The 15632-nt window shown below is 40.1% G+C and overlaps 1 protein-coding gene across 1 annotated transcript in view; it reads left to right on the top strand.

Moving 5' to 3' along the window:
• Positions 1 to 15632, top strand: part of LOC122792927 (spectrin beta chain, non-erythrocytic 1-like) — a 1986067-nt gene that overhangs the window by 729239 nt on the left and 1241196 nt on the right. The window lies entirely within an intron of this gene.

The raw sequence follows: 15632 nt of genomic DNA, 5'->3' as shown, positions 1-15632 counted from the left end.
CCTGTGGTGCTGGCTCTGTCCTCCATCAAGGCAGAAAAGGTGGAAAATGCTTTGTTAGAGATTTTCAGCAGGGTAGGTTTCCCGAGAGAAATACTGACAGACAGAGGTGCCAGTTTCTTGTCAGACCTGCTGTCTTGTCTGTGGGAGTGCTGTGGGGTGAAGCACCTAAAGACCACCCTCTACTACCCACAGACTAATGGTCTTATGGAGAGGTTGAACTCTACACTGAAGATCATGCTAAGGCCATTTGCAGACCAGTTTAAGAGAGAGTAGGACAGATATTTGGCCCATCTGCTGTTTGCATACAGAGAGGTACCCCAGGAATCCACAGGTTTTTCACCCTTTGAGTTGCTGTATGGGCATAGGGTGAGGGGACCCTTGGATTTGATTTGTGATGAGTGGGAGGGTGAGTGTGAATCCCACAAGGAGTTTGTTGTGGCATATGTCCTAAACCTCAGGACAAGGCTTATGGAGTTCATGGACTTGGCCCAGGAGAACCTGGCAGGAACCCAGCAGCAGAAAAAAGTCTGGTAAGAGTTTCTCTGCAGGAAAGGTAGAAGTGCTGGAATTGTTTTAAAGCTTCCAGATGGTGTATTAAGCCTTAGCAAAGTTCTTCGTGTATATTTTGACACATCTGTGCCAAATCACGGCTCAGTTGCTAGTGAGGGGGTAGTGTGGGAACCCCAGATTCAGGTGACCAGATGTAATGTCATTCTGTAGCCAACACTGAAATTGTGTTTAGACACTAGTGAGAGATGTGATAGAAGCAGTCAGCATTCTGTTTTTGGGAACCTGACAACAAAAACACTCACATACTTCATTTTGCCTTGCTTTAGCAAGTAAGTAGGGAACAGTAATTCGGCAGTCAGTTAGGAAAATATAGTGAGGTTAGCTAAATATTGTTTTCTGTATGTCTTTCCATCTATGTTGTTTTTATATTTCCTATGAATTGAAAATCTGGTGTTTATTGTATTTTATTATTTATTATTAAATATATCTATACCTTTCATTGTGGCTGGTCTTTTAGAAAATATTTCACCTTTGTGGGTAATTGCATTTATTTAATGGCACTGTGGCTCCACTTTCCTGAAAGTCTTGCTGCTTGGCTTGGAAATGCAACTATTTATATCATTATTAATTTTATTAAGAGTCATTTGGTACCCTGGTAAGAGCCTTAAAGTAGCCAACTGGTGGCAGTGAAACTACATTATAATCTGGGCAAAGGGAGTAAACTGTGCCAGCCTTTCCTAGGTTTGTTTGTGTGTGAAAATTAAATCTCAAAGAGAGTGTGTGTGTGTGTGTGTGTGTGTGTGTGTGTGTGTGTGTGTGTGTGTGTGTGTGTGTGTGTGTGTGTGTGTGTGTGTATCAGCTACTTTGAATAGGGACACTGAGAGCACTGATTTCACAGAGAAGATAGTGGAAGACTTGGCTTGCATCACCCAAATGAGGACTTAAGTCTATAGCTGTGTCAGTGGAGAATCTTTTTTGGGGCCTGGAGAGAAAGTCCAGCCACATGACTGGAGTGTGAATTCCCTGTGTGCTCTTAAGGGAAATTGTACTTGGTGCAGGGAGCTACATCTAAAAATACTGTGTATGTCTATTTCCTTTCTCAGTGAGCGTTCCACACCAGTGTCAGTGGTGAGGATCGGGGCTCCTTGATCACCAGCCCAGAGGAGGGATTTCACAGGTGGTATATGCCATTGAGCTTACTGGCTGTAGGTAACATAGCTCAGTGCACTTGTTGAGCACAGGTGTCATGACACAGCTTGCTCACTGATCACAGCTACTATGGTCTCTGCATCTCTGGACACTAATAGTGTGGCTTATTGTTCTCGGTATGCACAGATAGTCTGTCTCAGTGCTCTCTTTTAGCATAGATAGTATGGTAGAACATGCTCATTATACACAACTATTAAGTCATATGTGATTCTGGGCACAGATAGTATGGTGTATTGTTCTCGCATTGATAAGGTGACTCAGTGGTCTTATTTGGCATCTGTAATAAGGTACAGTGGAGTCAACTAGAATAGCTGTACAGTTTTGGTGTCTTTGGACTCACATAGTGTGCCTCAGCGTTCTTACTGGATACAAGTAGAATAGATCTGAAACTGCGTTGAGACTGGTGTATCAGCTGACAGAAACAGCTATGGGTCCCATGTCTCTAGGAAGGAGAGGGATGAAGGACAGAGAAACACTGATATTTTTGTTTCTTGTTTTTTGGACAGTGTTCTGCTATGGATGGATCAGTTCTGCCCCCCAACCCAAGCCAGTATTACAGACCAGTAATCATACAGTTAAGAAGTGCATGTCTCATCCACTTTAGTGTTTTGCTGCAGATACGGATGATTTTAAATTGTGTACCTATCAGCCTATTATTGTTGTGAGAGCCATAGATTTCTGTAAATGAGTGATGCTATACAGAAAGTGATTGGCTGTTCCTGCAAGACTGTTAGCCACCGTCCAGGTCAACTGCAAGTTTGCTGTCCCTAAGGGAATTTACAGAGTTTGTCCTGTGTTTCTTTAGTACTTCTGGTTCCTCCCATTTGCCAGCTCCATTTCCCCTGACAGGCAGTTAGTATTCTTTCTTTCACCTGCTCTCTTTCTCCTGAGGCAGTAGCTTGCAGTTTGATCAGATCATTTATGTTCTGCTGTGATTCTCCACAGGACAGTCACTGGTGATACCACTTGGCCCCCTTTAAAAGCTTACTGCTTAAACAGTGTCACAAAACAGTTACATTGCTATCATAAGCCTTGCCATGACTTACTGTGATCAGCTTTGATGTGCGTGGCAAAGCATTCCATTCTACATGCAGAGTTGCAGCTTGTTACTATTTTTGCTTTTATTTATTTTGATAACATGTTAGGTGCAGTGGTCATTTACAGATGCTATATAGGGACAACCCAGGAGAAGTATGCGTTTACAGGTAATGGTTGGATCATTACAATGAAATAGAACTTAGACTTAAAGTTTTAAAAGCTGATGTGATGAGTTAGAGGAAATTTTTTTATAATATCATTTTTTATAATACTTGTGATTCAGAGCATGCCTCAGCAGCAGTGAGTTACATGCAGTATTACAAAAAGTTATAGTTACTCTTTCTTTTCATGTATTTACTGACTTTCATAGATTGATTAAAACATTTTTTTATTATATGAAGTCCAATGTTTGCAAAATGGTCTAAGATAAACCTTATTGAGGTCAATGTAATGAAGTTCTAATAGTCCAAAAGATTAAAAAAAAGCACTTAGTCAAAATACACATTCATTAAAAAAAGTGCAGAACGCAACTGTATAGAAACTTGTATATACTTTGTGTTTTTTTACACACAGTGCACACAAATCCACACAGCCCATAACCCTGTCCCCATCCTGAACCTAATGCTTATTGTAAACCTTGCTCTAACCCTTATGATAACCAAAAACCTCATTCCTAACCCTAACCCATACCCGAGCTATAACACTAAAGCCATTGGCCTAAGTACTGTGACAACCACATTAAACTAACTAATCCAGCATAGCAGTCACACAGAATTCTCATTCACTGTAGAGGTTGTCTGAGAATTACAGGCATATAGGATAACACAGAGAAAGATAGAGAGCAAGAGAGAGATGTTCACAGGTTCATAGATAAGTGCTAGGCTAAATACTTTTGTGGGTTATTTTAAACCTAGTGGCAAACAGAGTTTTCACAAGTATGGCAAGTGAAATGGCAAACAAATTTGACAATCCAACAACAAAAAAAAATGGCCAGCACAGCAGAAGTGGAGTAAAAATTGCTTTTTATTATTGCATAACAGCCCAAATTAAAGACTGCATAAGAATGCAGCACAGTACAGTTGCAGGCCAGATCCATTTTTTTAAACCGGTTTTGGCCCAAAAGCCTTCCTCAGTGAATACACACAAAATAAATCCAAACCCTTATATAGACGTCCGGCCTTCCAGTTCTCTTCATGATTGGCTAATTAAAAATGCTCATTAAGACCTGGGGGGGGGGGGATAAACCACCCAGTTTAATAATCCAGCTATTTTCTTTTTTATTTAATATATTATGCCAGCCTGCCTTATTTCTCCTATCCTCCACAATCTTGTCAATAATAAGCATAAATTGTGCAGTAGGGTGTTTGATGGAGTGTTTATAAAGAGCATTGAACATTTGTTTATTTCTAATATCACTAAGGTGTTCTGAAATTCACATTCTCAAAGGGTGAGAAGTTTGTCCCATATAAAAAGCAGAACAGGTACATGTGGCTAAACAAATGACCCAATCTGTACTACAATTTAAAGAGCAATGACCACAGGAAACTGAACCCACTACTGCCCCACCATCAATCATAAGCTGTTGTGAGTAGCCCCCATAAAATTTAGATTTATGTTTATAATGATTGAAAAATCCACCCAATGTTTTGCCCCTCCGAAATGAAAAGAGGCATCTGGGCATCAATAGATCACATAGTCTGTCATCTGAAAGTAACATTTCCCAATGTGTCTGTAGCAAATCAATAAAATCACATGTATTATAGCCATAGCTAGTAATGAACATGATGGTCTTATTGTTAATCACCTGATATCCTTTGTTGATATTTTAGCAGTGAAGACCTGTCCCAACCAGAGGCCCACTGACTAATTTTAAGGATGTGATTCTTATTGTATCCACAATCCCAAAACCTACTAATTAGGTTCCTTTGCTGAAATTCAAATGATTGATCAGAAGAACAAATTCTATGAATACGTAGAAATTGAGATTTAGGTATGTCACGGATGACATGTTTTGGATGATGACTTGAAGCGTAGAATAAGGTGTTAAATGGATGCTTACAACATACATTACTTTCCAAAGTATCATCTTCATTACGAATAACCTGAACATCCAAAAAAAAGATGATGTGGACATCATAATGTAAAGTAAATTATGTCCGATCTTCACACCATCCAGCAATCATCCAAATACCTACTCCAGATGTCAGTCTCACCCAAAAATAGATTATGACTAGCATCCTATATTATCTGCTCATCCAGGTAGCCCATAAAAAGATCTGCATAAATGGGTGGAAATGATGCACCCATTGCTGTACCCTTAATTTGCCAATAACATTCACCATTGAAACAAAAAACATTCTTGATTAATACATGTTCTGTAAGACACAAATGAAAGGTATTGCACCGAGGTCTGTATAATGGAACTCGGTTGAGCCAATAATCCAATGCCATCAATCCTGCCCAATGAAGTATATTAGTATATAATGCTGTGACATCTAAAGTACACATGACCAATCCTGGTTCCAACTGCATGTTTGACACAATGTTCAAAAACTCTGTAGTGTCCTGGATTTTAGCCCTAACCTGCTGTAACAATGGTTTAAGATATTTGGTAAGAAACCTATCCCATTTCCCTTTCAAAGGGTGAGAATCAAACTCTGTACCTTGTGTCTGTTAGGTAAATAATTTAGCCATTACACCAATCCCCAACCCAAAATGTGTTGGCCATGAAAGAAATGACAAGGAAATGGAAGTTATGGTAGAAGGAATTGTGCAGACAGAGATGACAAGTGATAAAGGAGACATAGTTAGAAGTGGCCATGTGGAGTAAACAGAGTAAGGAAAACAGAAAGGAAATGAGCACAGAGGAGCACTTAGCCAGGTAGAAAGACAGGAGGGTGGAAATGAAACAAAGCAGTGTAGGGAGTCTGTAGAAAGGGACTAGTTAAAGCACAGTGTGAACCAGCATAGACACTGAGGAGGGCTGAGAGTGGTTGAAAGGGAGAAGTTTGCAGATAACAGTGGTCATGGCTTGGACCAGACAGAGAAGGAGACAAGAGCCAGTATGGGAACAAACAGGGGGATTTTGGTAACTGGGGACTTAGTCACCAGGGGGGTTAAGAATTTTCACAGGGCAGATCAGGTCATTACTTGTTATATATCAGAAGAGGTGACCAAGATGATCATCAAATGGAAGTGGAAAACTCAGGATATCTTATCAGAGGAGTCAGTTGAGGTAGTACCAAGCAGGGTGAGAAGACAGCAGAGATGTCAAGATAGGGGCTTGGACTTAGTAATCTAATAAGTGTCAACTGTGACAAGTAGCGCACTCATGAAAGGAAGACTAAGGACTGTAATAACTGAGCTACATCTTTGAAAGAGGAAAACATATGGAACTGGTATGAGGCTTGGGGGTGCAGGGCATTTGGCAGAGAGACCATCTCTGTGGTAGGGGCAGGCTTCTTATCAGCCTGGAGGAGTCAGCAGTGTCGAGAACTGAGATGGAGAGGTACATCTATTCATTTATGCCTCTAAATTAAGATACTGAGTGGAATGATATCGAAAGAAACACACATGGGTAGAAACTTAAACAGTAGACAGAAGTTTAAAAAAATGCACAGGCTATAGCAGAGGAGCAAAAAAGGGTGATTTGAAGCATGACTAACTAGTATTACTGTGCATTGTAAGTCATCAGGGAGCACTGCTGTGTAAACTAACTAGTATTACTGTGCATTGTAAGGCATCGGGGAGCACTGTTGTGTAAACTAACTAGTATTACTGTGCATTGTAAGGCATCGGGGAGCACTGCTGTGTAAACTAACTAGTATTACTGTGCATTGTAAGGCATCGGGGAGCACTGCTGTGTAAACTAACTAGTATTACTGTGCATTTTAAGGCATCGCGGAGCACTGCTGTGTAAACTAACTAGTATTACTGTGCATTGTAAGGCATCGGGGAGCACTGCTGTGTAAACTAACTGGTATTACTGTGCATTGTAAGGCATCGGGGAGCACTGCTGTGTAAACTAACTAGTATTACTGTGCATTGTAAGGCATCGGGGAGTACTGCTGTGTAAACGAACCAGTATTACTGTGCATTGTAAGGCATCTGGGGAGCACTGCTGTGTAAACTAACTAGTATTACTGTGCATTGTAAGGCATTGGGGAGCACTGCTGTGTAAACTAACTAGTATTACTGTGCATTGTAAGGCATCGGGGAGCACTGCTGTGTAAACTAACTAGTATTACTGTGCATTGTAAGGCATCTGGAGAGCACTGCTGTGTAAACTAACTAGTATTACTGTGCATAGTAAAGCATCGGGGAGCACTGCTGTATAAACTAACTAGTATGACTGTGCATTGTAAGGCATCTGGGGAGCACTGCTGTGTAATTTTGTGGCCTGTTGGTAGGAATGGGGAGCTGCAAGCACTAATGTAGAAGGGGATGGAAGACATTGCTGATGTCACAGAAATATAGGCCCGTGATAAGAGGAGGTTGGACGTGGAAATACTTGGGTATGGGTTATTCAGTAATGACAGAGAAGGTAGGGCTAGGGATTTAACAGTGATTCACATAAAAGGAAGGAGAAGGTATAAAGCCCAAAGTCATAAAGATGGAGAAATACCACCCTGTGTGTTGGGGGGAGGGGGCAATGTCACGGCCTAAGGTATATTCCATGCCAGTTAAGACAGCGGAGGCGGAGAGTGATGGTAGACAGATGCAGTCTTTAGTCTTCAAGACTTGTCTGCGGAGGAGAATGAGAGCGTGGGGATATTAGGAGCAAAGCAGGATAGCAAGAGGTAGGTGGAAGTTGGGGTTGTGTTGTGTTGTGCATATGAGGGAAGTAGGTGGAAGTTGGGGTTGTGTTGTGCATATGAGGGAAGTGAATCTGCCAAGGGCAGACTAAGAGATTCTCATTTCCCCAGTAGAGATGGAGTGGGAGCTGTTTGTGATTTTGGTTCAGCCAGCTACTGTGGCAGATTATGGAAAATAATGAAGGCTGTGAGCTGCTAATGAAGTTATCTTATTAGCCACTCTACATTTGCCTACCTTTCTCTGAGTATGTCACTTAACCAGACAGTACTCCTAGATCACCCTGAAAAAAAAGAATTTTGTACCAGGTGGTTTTATCTAGTTAACAAATAAATACATTTCTCATGCAAGACTTTACCAGAAAGGATGAAATTCTGCACATGGTCCTTCTCAGAGCTGATGGAGTCAGGAATGTTTTACTTGGGGTGCGTTAGTCAACAGTGCTCATTCCATTGTATGGATTAGATTGAGCAGGAAAGGTAATAAAACAAAGACAATGGTGTGGGGCTTAAGAGGAGTGGTAGTGCTAAGCTCTGGAGAGGGTCAAAATTATTTAGAATTCATGGGCAAACAGAGAGTAATAAGGTCTGAGAATGGACAAGGGAGAGTACTCAGGGCTGTGGGAAAGCACAGAAGATGAGATGGTCAGTACGACTGTACTGGAATGTGAGATCAGCGTGGGAGGTACAAGATAAAGGTTGCTGGCATATAATAAGTACAAGACAAAACAGAAACCAGAAGGGCAACAAGCATACCTCATCTGGCCAGATTGGCAATGGATGTCTAGATTTTTGCCTCATATTTTTGGTCTGTTCCTCATAAAATATGTATTTTTTTTTGGTAAATTTCTGAGGACTGAAGTCATTGAATGACAGACATTTGAGTTTCAGACTTCATATTTTTCTAAGTTTATAAGAAGAATATTTAACATCTAACCCTATTTTTGCCCTCCCCCATTATATTTGGCTTATTCTGGATTTCTTGTGCTAAGAGATTCAGAGGCATGGCAACAAAGGAGGCAAAGGCAGCAAAGGAACAATTTGAAAGGGAATTGGCAAAAGGCATTAGCATGAAGAGACTTGTTTTGCCTGTATGGCAGAAACAAGAGTTCTGGTTGGTTATTTGTGTCCTGTTTTGTTTTTGTTTATCAAGCATGATTCATAATAAAGTACTGCTGTCTTCTTTTATTAAAACAGCATTGTGTAATTGAATGTATTTTGTGGCAATTTATAGGAATTCAAAACATGGTATGTTTTAAAATTGTTTTGCAACATCCAGTGTTGCCAGCCATGGGAAAAGGAAATAATGATGATAGATATTTCCTTTTCCTAAGATGTTACTACATTGGCATATAGCACTCATGTGGCATTGCTGGTGTGCTTGGCTGCTTGCCATCTGCAGAAAATTTTGTAGGGAGTTTATTTAGTGAGGAAATATTGACACATATATATACATTTATTTATAAATGGACATATTTTATTTTCTTATAGTTAATCAGATTTTCATATAAATTAATTGTTAAGAGTTAATAAATAAACAGAAGTGACAATTCATACATTAGTTAATGCATTTTATATTCACATTTTATATTTATATTTGTGTAACTTTATTTGATCTGTTTTAGTAAGAAGCTTATGCTTAAACAATGGATTTAATATAGTCACATTGTTTTATTATTAACTGAATATATTTTTAAAAGTGTGGCTATGTTTTTAAGGAAACAACCACTATATACATATATTAATTGTTTAATTATTCTAGAAAGAGCGGGAAATTAAGCTCTCTTAATAATTTGATTATGAAATTGGTACTGCTATAAGAATGCTTGAATTTTTCATTTAAATTGTAACCTGAAGAAGCATACTTGTGTGTATGCGAAAGCGCTCGTTTTTCTGGAGTAAACTGTATGTTTTATTACATCGTGGTGATACTTGCTTGGTGTGCCTGAGAGTTTATTTAGTGTGGTGATTTTAATTTAGCTTGAGTTTTATGGTTTATGATGTGTTTTTGTATAGTAATGCATGCCAGATAAACTAAGGTGTTTAGTCTTCATGAAGGAAAAGAAGTGGGGGAGTATGATGATTGGAAGAAGTAAGGAAGAGTAGGAAAAGCTCCAAGTAGACTCCAGGATTAAGAGGTCAGAAGTGAGGAGATAATTGGCAACCATGTGTGGGAATAAAGTAGTGGGACTAGAGGGGTTACCTGCTATGGTCCAGGAATTTGACCAGAGTACTGGCAGATCTCCTTGACTGGGACCTTTAGCAGCTTCATTCAGCGTGGAAGTGCATGATGATGGGTAGATTACAAGATGGTTCCTATGTGCTGGAAGGGGGTGGGATCTAATGAACGGCAAAAATCATAGCGTACCAGTAGTGTCAGTGAAAGTCAGAGAAGAACTTTTGGAAAAAGCTAGATGCTTTTCTAGTGGATAACAATTTTCAAGGCAGTCATCATGGGCTCATGTCCAGAAGGAGCTATCAGACAAACTTGATCCAGTTTTGTGACTGGGTTACATGTGAACCTGATAGTGGATAACCAACCAGTCGATGTAGTCTACCTGTAATTTAATGCAACCTTTGACTCAGCTGTGCACAAGCTTTTGAAGAACTGGAAGGGCTGATATTACGGACAGTGAGTAATTGGGTTGCTGCATGTTTGAAGAGTGAGATGGACAATGAAGATAAATAAATAAATAAATAAATAAATAAGAATAAATAAATGAAACATGGAGCACTACAGGGGTCTGCCCTGGCTCCAGTACCCTTTACTGTTTTTTTTTCTGATTTATCTAAGGGGTTAGTGAATTAGAAAAGTCACTTTGCTGATAGTACAATGATCGACACATTAATGAAAGAAGCTATAATTAGCTTCAAGGAAAGCTATGGAAAGGCTTAAGTGGACAGAATCGTGACACACTGTTTTTTTTTTGTTTTGTTTTTTTTTTTTTTTGCAGACATAAGTGGAGTACTCCACTTGAGGACTGCAACAACTTGGGTGTCAATCTGTGATTATGTGAAGGAGAATAATTGTTGTTAAAGGAACAGGAAAAAGATCTGGGAATGTTGACTACTCCTAAGCTGCATCGACATGAGAAGAGTGAAAGGACAGGGGCAGCAATGGACAGAATGTGGAATGTAATAACTGAGAGTACTGACTGCAGAAGCAAAGAGATAGTGCTTCTGCTCTGCTGGGACCTGATTAGACCATACCTTGAGTGCTGTGTAAAACAATGAAAAACTGCTAGAAGGAATCCAACAGAAGGCAATCTGAGGGGTGTGTGATAGAGGGGAAATGATATGATTAGAAACTAGGATGACTAGAGGAACTTGTTTTCTTACTAGAGAACAGAAAAGTTAGGGAGAAGCATGACATAGTGTACAAGATCATTTCAGAGAGAGGTGAGTCATGTGTCACGTCATGTGATGCAGCCTTTGCTCACATAAAATTAATCCAATATGACTCTAAAAATACTTTGTGAACAAATAACCCATTACCTAATAAAATATAACTCATTTTAGATTGTTAAGCCCTTTATTGCTATTTTAAAGAAAAACTATATCATGAACATAGTAATTCTTTTCCCAGAGTGTATTTTCCTATTTACAGAATAATCCCTGTAATTTTAAGTGTTGGAGAACAATGACTGAGCAGTTTGTTCTCTGCTGTATTTCTCTGCTAGCTACTTTTCTCTGTACAAACCCTGTTGATATTGAATGATATTTCATGATACATTTGTTTGGGAATTTGTCTCCTACACTTTCAAATGTGACAGATGAAATGATACAAAGGTTTTTTGCTAAGGAAAATGCACATGGCAGATTTTCTACCCTTTTTTATTGAGTCATACTTAACTGGGGTCATAAAGCTGTGCACTGTCATTTATACCTGCATTTTCCCTCCCGTGAGGCCATAAACCTATTTTTCCTTTTGTATTTGAAACCATTGAGAGTAAATACACAAACTAACAGAGCTTTGCAAGCCAGGATATATGACGCTTGTCTCAAGGAAGAAGAAAGATCATGAAACTCTCAAAATTTCACTTCTTAAAATGTGTTTGTTATCTCAGCTGTTTCTTTTCACTCTTGCAAATTTTTTTTTGGATGTGTAACACAATGTCTTCTTTCTTTTTCTTTCAACTGTACCCATTAGTGGTCGCCCCAGTGAATCATCTGTTTCCATTTCTTCCTGTCCTCTGCATCCTGCTATCACACCAACCACCTGCATGTCCTCTCTCACCATATCCATAAACCTTATCTTAGGCCTTCTGCTTTTCTTCTTACCTGGCAGCTCCATCCTTAGCATCCTTTTGCCAATATACTCAGCATCTATCCTCAGCACATGTCCAAACCAATGCAATCTTGCCTCTCTGGCTTTGTCTTTAAACTGTCCAACCTGGGATGACCCTCCAATATACTTATTCCTAATCCTGTCCACCCTCATCACACCCAGTGCAAATCTTAACATCTTTAACTCTGCCACATCCAGCTCTGACTCCTGCCTTTTTGTCAGTGCCACTGTCTCCAACCCATATAACATAGCTGGTCTCACTACCCTCTTATAGACCTTCCCCTTTCACTCTTACTGGTACTCGTCTGTCATAAATCACTCCTGACATCTTCTCCACCCATTCCACCCTGCCTGTACTCTCATCTTCACCTCTCTTTCACACTTGCCATTACTCTGAACTGTTGATCCCAAGTATTTAAACACATCCACTTTCACCAGCTCTACTCCCTGCATCCTCACCATTCCTTTATCCTCCCTCTCATTCACATACATATATTCTGCCTTATTCCTTCTGACCGTCATTCCTCTTCTCTCTAGAGCATATCTCCACCTCTCCAGGGTCTCCTCAACCTATTCCCTACTCTCACTACAGGACACAGTGTCATCTGCAAACATCATAGTCCACAGGTCCTCCTGTCTGATCTTGTCTGTCAACCTGTCCATCACCATTGCAAATAAGAAAAGGCTCAGAGCTGATCCTTGATGTAATTCCACCTCCACCTTAAACGCATCCATCATTCCCACCACAGACCTCACCATTGTCACACTACCCCCGTACATATTGTTAGATATTATGAATATAAGGCTGAAATTAATTCTGTTGTAAATATGCTGAAAGAAAAAGCTTGCTTAAATGCAGAAACAAAGTTTAGTAATATGTGATCAGCAGTCATACTAAATGACCATGGCTTGGAAAATAAGGTACCTGCTGAATGGACATTTTTCCCTTACAGACTTAAAAACAGGATGTATGCAAGAGAAAAAATGTAAAATCTGCTTTTAAAGAATGGACAATAACACTGTGACAATGTGTTTCCTCAAAAATATGTTTTTCTGCATGGAAAACAGGACATGGCACAAGAACAGATGTTTTTATACAAAGATCCAAATAGAATACAGGACAATGTGTTTCCTCAAAAACATGTTTTTCTGCATGGACAACAGGACACTGTTACAGGATGTTCACACTGTCAGAAAAGATGGTCTCTTACAAGACATTCTTAAACAAGGAAGCTTAGTATTGTTTCTACAGGATGAGCAATTCTCCAAAATAGAATATCAAGAGGAAATGTATATGTTTATGCATAACTAAAAAGTGTATATAAAGAGCTGTATAAATCCTGTTATGTTAGAGGTATGGTAGAGACTTATTTGTCCTAAGGTAAATGTTATATCTCTCACATCATCTGTACTATATGAGAAGTAAAGTTGGAACAGTACTTTTAAGCTGCAACGTTGTTCCGTTTGGTTTATTATAAAAAGTTATTTGTTACCGCTCTCTAAAGTTGATGCTGCAAAGTATATTCTCTCATCAGTGTATATTCTGCAAGTTTCTGTACGCAACAGACTGTGAATGCAAATATATCCAGACTTTGAATTTTAGCAGAATCCAGCCAGCAAGACTGAGTGTCTTAAGAACACTTCAAATCCATCACACCAAGCAGTAAGCAGCTCCATGTAATTTTTTCACATATCCTGTACCACTCTTACATACTTCTCTGCCACTCCCTCATACAATACCACAACTCCTCTCTAGGCACCCTGTCATATGCTTTCTAAGTCCTCAAAGACACAATGCAACTCCTTCTGACCTTCTCTGTACTTCTTCATCAACACTCTCAGAGCAAGCATTGCATCTGTAGTGTTCTTTCCTGGCATGAAACCATACTGCAGATCACTAATCATTACCTGCCTTATTAACCTAGCTTCCACTACTCTTTCCCATAACTTCGTGCTGTGGCTGATCAGTTTCATCCCTCTGTAGTTACTACAGCTCTGCACATCACCCTTATTCTTAAAAATCTGTACCAAAACACTTTCTCCACTCCTCAGGCATTTTGCCTAAACACCTCCATGCTTCCATGGTTATGTCATCTGGACCAGCAGCCTTTCCATTCTTCTTCTTCTTCTTCATAGCTATCCTTACTTCCTCCTTGCACTTCCTGATTCACTATCCCCACATCATCCAACCTTCTCTCCCTCTCATTCTCTTCATTCATCAACCCCTCAAAGTACTCTTTCCATCTGCTCAACACATTCTCCTCACTTGTAAGTATGTTTCCCTCATTATCCTTTATCACCTTTACCTGCTGCACATCTTTCCTAGCTCAGTCCCTCTGTTTAGCCAATCAGTACAGGTCCTTTTCTCCCTCCTTAGTATCCAGCCTTTCATACAACTCTTCATATGCCTTATCCTTAGCCTTCGCCACCTCTCTCTTTGCCATGCACCTCATCTCCTTATACTCCTGTCTACTTTCTTCATCTCTCTCTGACAATCCCACTTCTTCTTCACCAACCTCTTTCTCTGTATACTCTTCTGTACTTCCTCATTCCACCACCATGTCTCCTTGTCTTCCTTCCTCTCTTCAGATGTCACACCAAGCACCTTTCTAGCCGTCTCCATTACTAGCTCTGCTGTAGTTACCCAGCAATTCGGTAACTCTTCACTGCCACCCATTGCCTGTCTTAACTCTTCCCTGAGCATTGCATTTTTGTACTGATGTGTAACACAATGTATGAAACAAAACATAATTACTGCAAATCAGTCACAGGCGCATTTACTGAGGATTATCTAGCTTAGCAGTATTTTGCACTACTGTCATTCTAAGTGAATGGAATTGTGGTCCTACAGGAAAGACTGGGGAAAATGAATCTCATCATCTGTGCCGTCATAGTACAGTATGGGTCAAAAGTAGCCGTCCAAAAAAATAAGATCATATCTGAGTGACTGCCTCCCATGAGGGTTAATAACTGTATGCGTTTTTGGCATAGAAGGGTCAAGCCCTGATTTAGGCCCATGTGACCATAGTTCAATTAGCGCCTTGCACACCTGTGGAGCAGGCAGGAATAGAGAGGGACATGTCCATTCTCTGAGGAAGAGTTGGATGGAGCAGATCACATATTGCCCCATTCCCTTGGGATGGACATCAGTTCAAAAGTGCAGCCTGAGGACAAGCATTTGTGTCACCAAGCCACTTTGTAAAGATAGCTTTCAGTGTGGGTGTGCAGAAGCATTCATTCACATTGGAAAGGCATTGTGGACCTCCATAGTGATGAAGATTCCATGTTTCCCTTCCCAGGGATGAGGAAAGGCCCTTTAAAAATGCCCTAATTTTCATGATGTTGGTGAGAGCACAAAGCACCCTTGTGGCTGCCTAAATGATGGTCCTTTTGGAATGCTGTTGCCCTGATCCTGGATGGAATTCTTGGGTAAGGGATACTGTCAGCTTGCCTCAGCTGGAAGCATACAGCCTTTACAACTGCTAACCTTATTGAAGGCACCAGTCAGATTATGCACCTATGGGCACAAATTCTAGACCCCCCCCAAACAGGTAATATGATGGTTCAAGGTTGAAAGTATGGAGTCCCTGAGAGAGGCACATACATGCAACCATACTGTGACTGTCTTAGATGTGCCAAGCTTTAGCCAATTTCTTAGTATTCACTGATGGATACATTCAAGATCATTCCGAAAGGAAATTCAGAGCTATCAGAGATTCCTTAGTGAAAGACAGGCACTGCTGCATGTTATCACGGTAACAGTGATGCGCGAGATG

The sequence above is a fragment of the Protopterus annectens genome, chromosome 2.part0, assembly GCF_019279795.1.
Source record: "Protopterus annectens isolate FY-2018-M chromosome 2.part0, PAN1.0, whole genome shotgun sequence".
Taxonomy (NCBI): domain Eukaryota; kingdom Metazoa; phylum Chordata; order Ceratodontiformes; family Protopteridae; genus Protopterus; species Protopterus annectens.
Note: the sequence above shows the minus strand (reverse complement) of the source record. Positions and strands in the feature narration are given on the sequence as shown.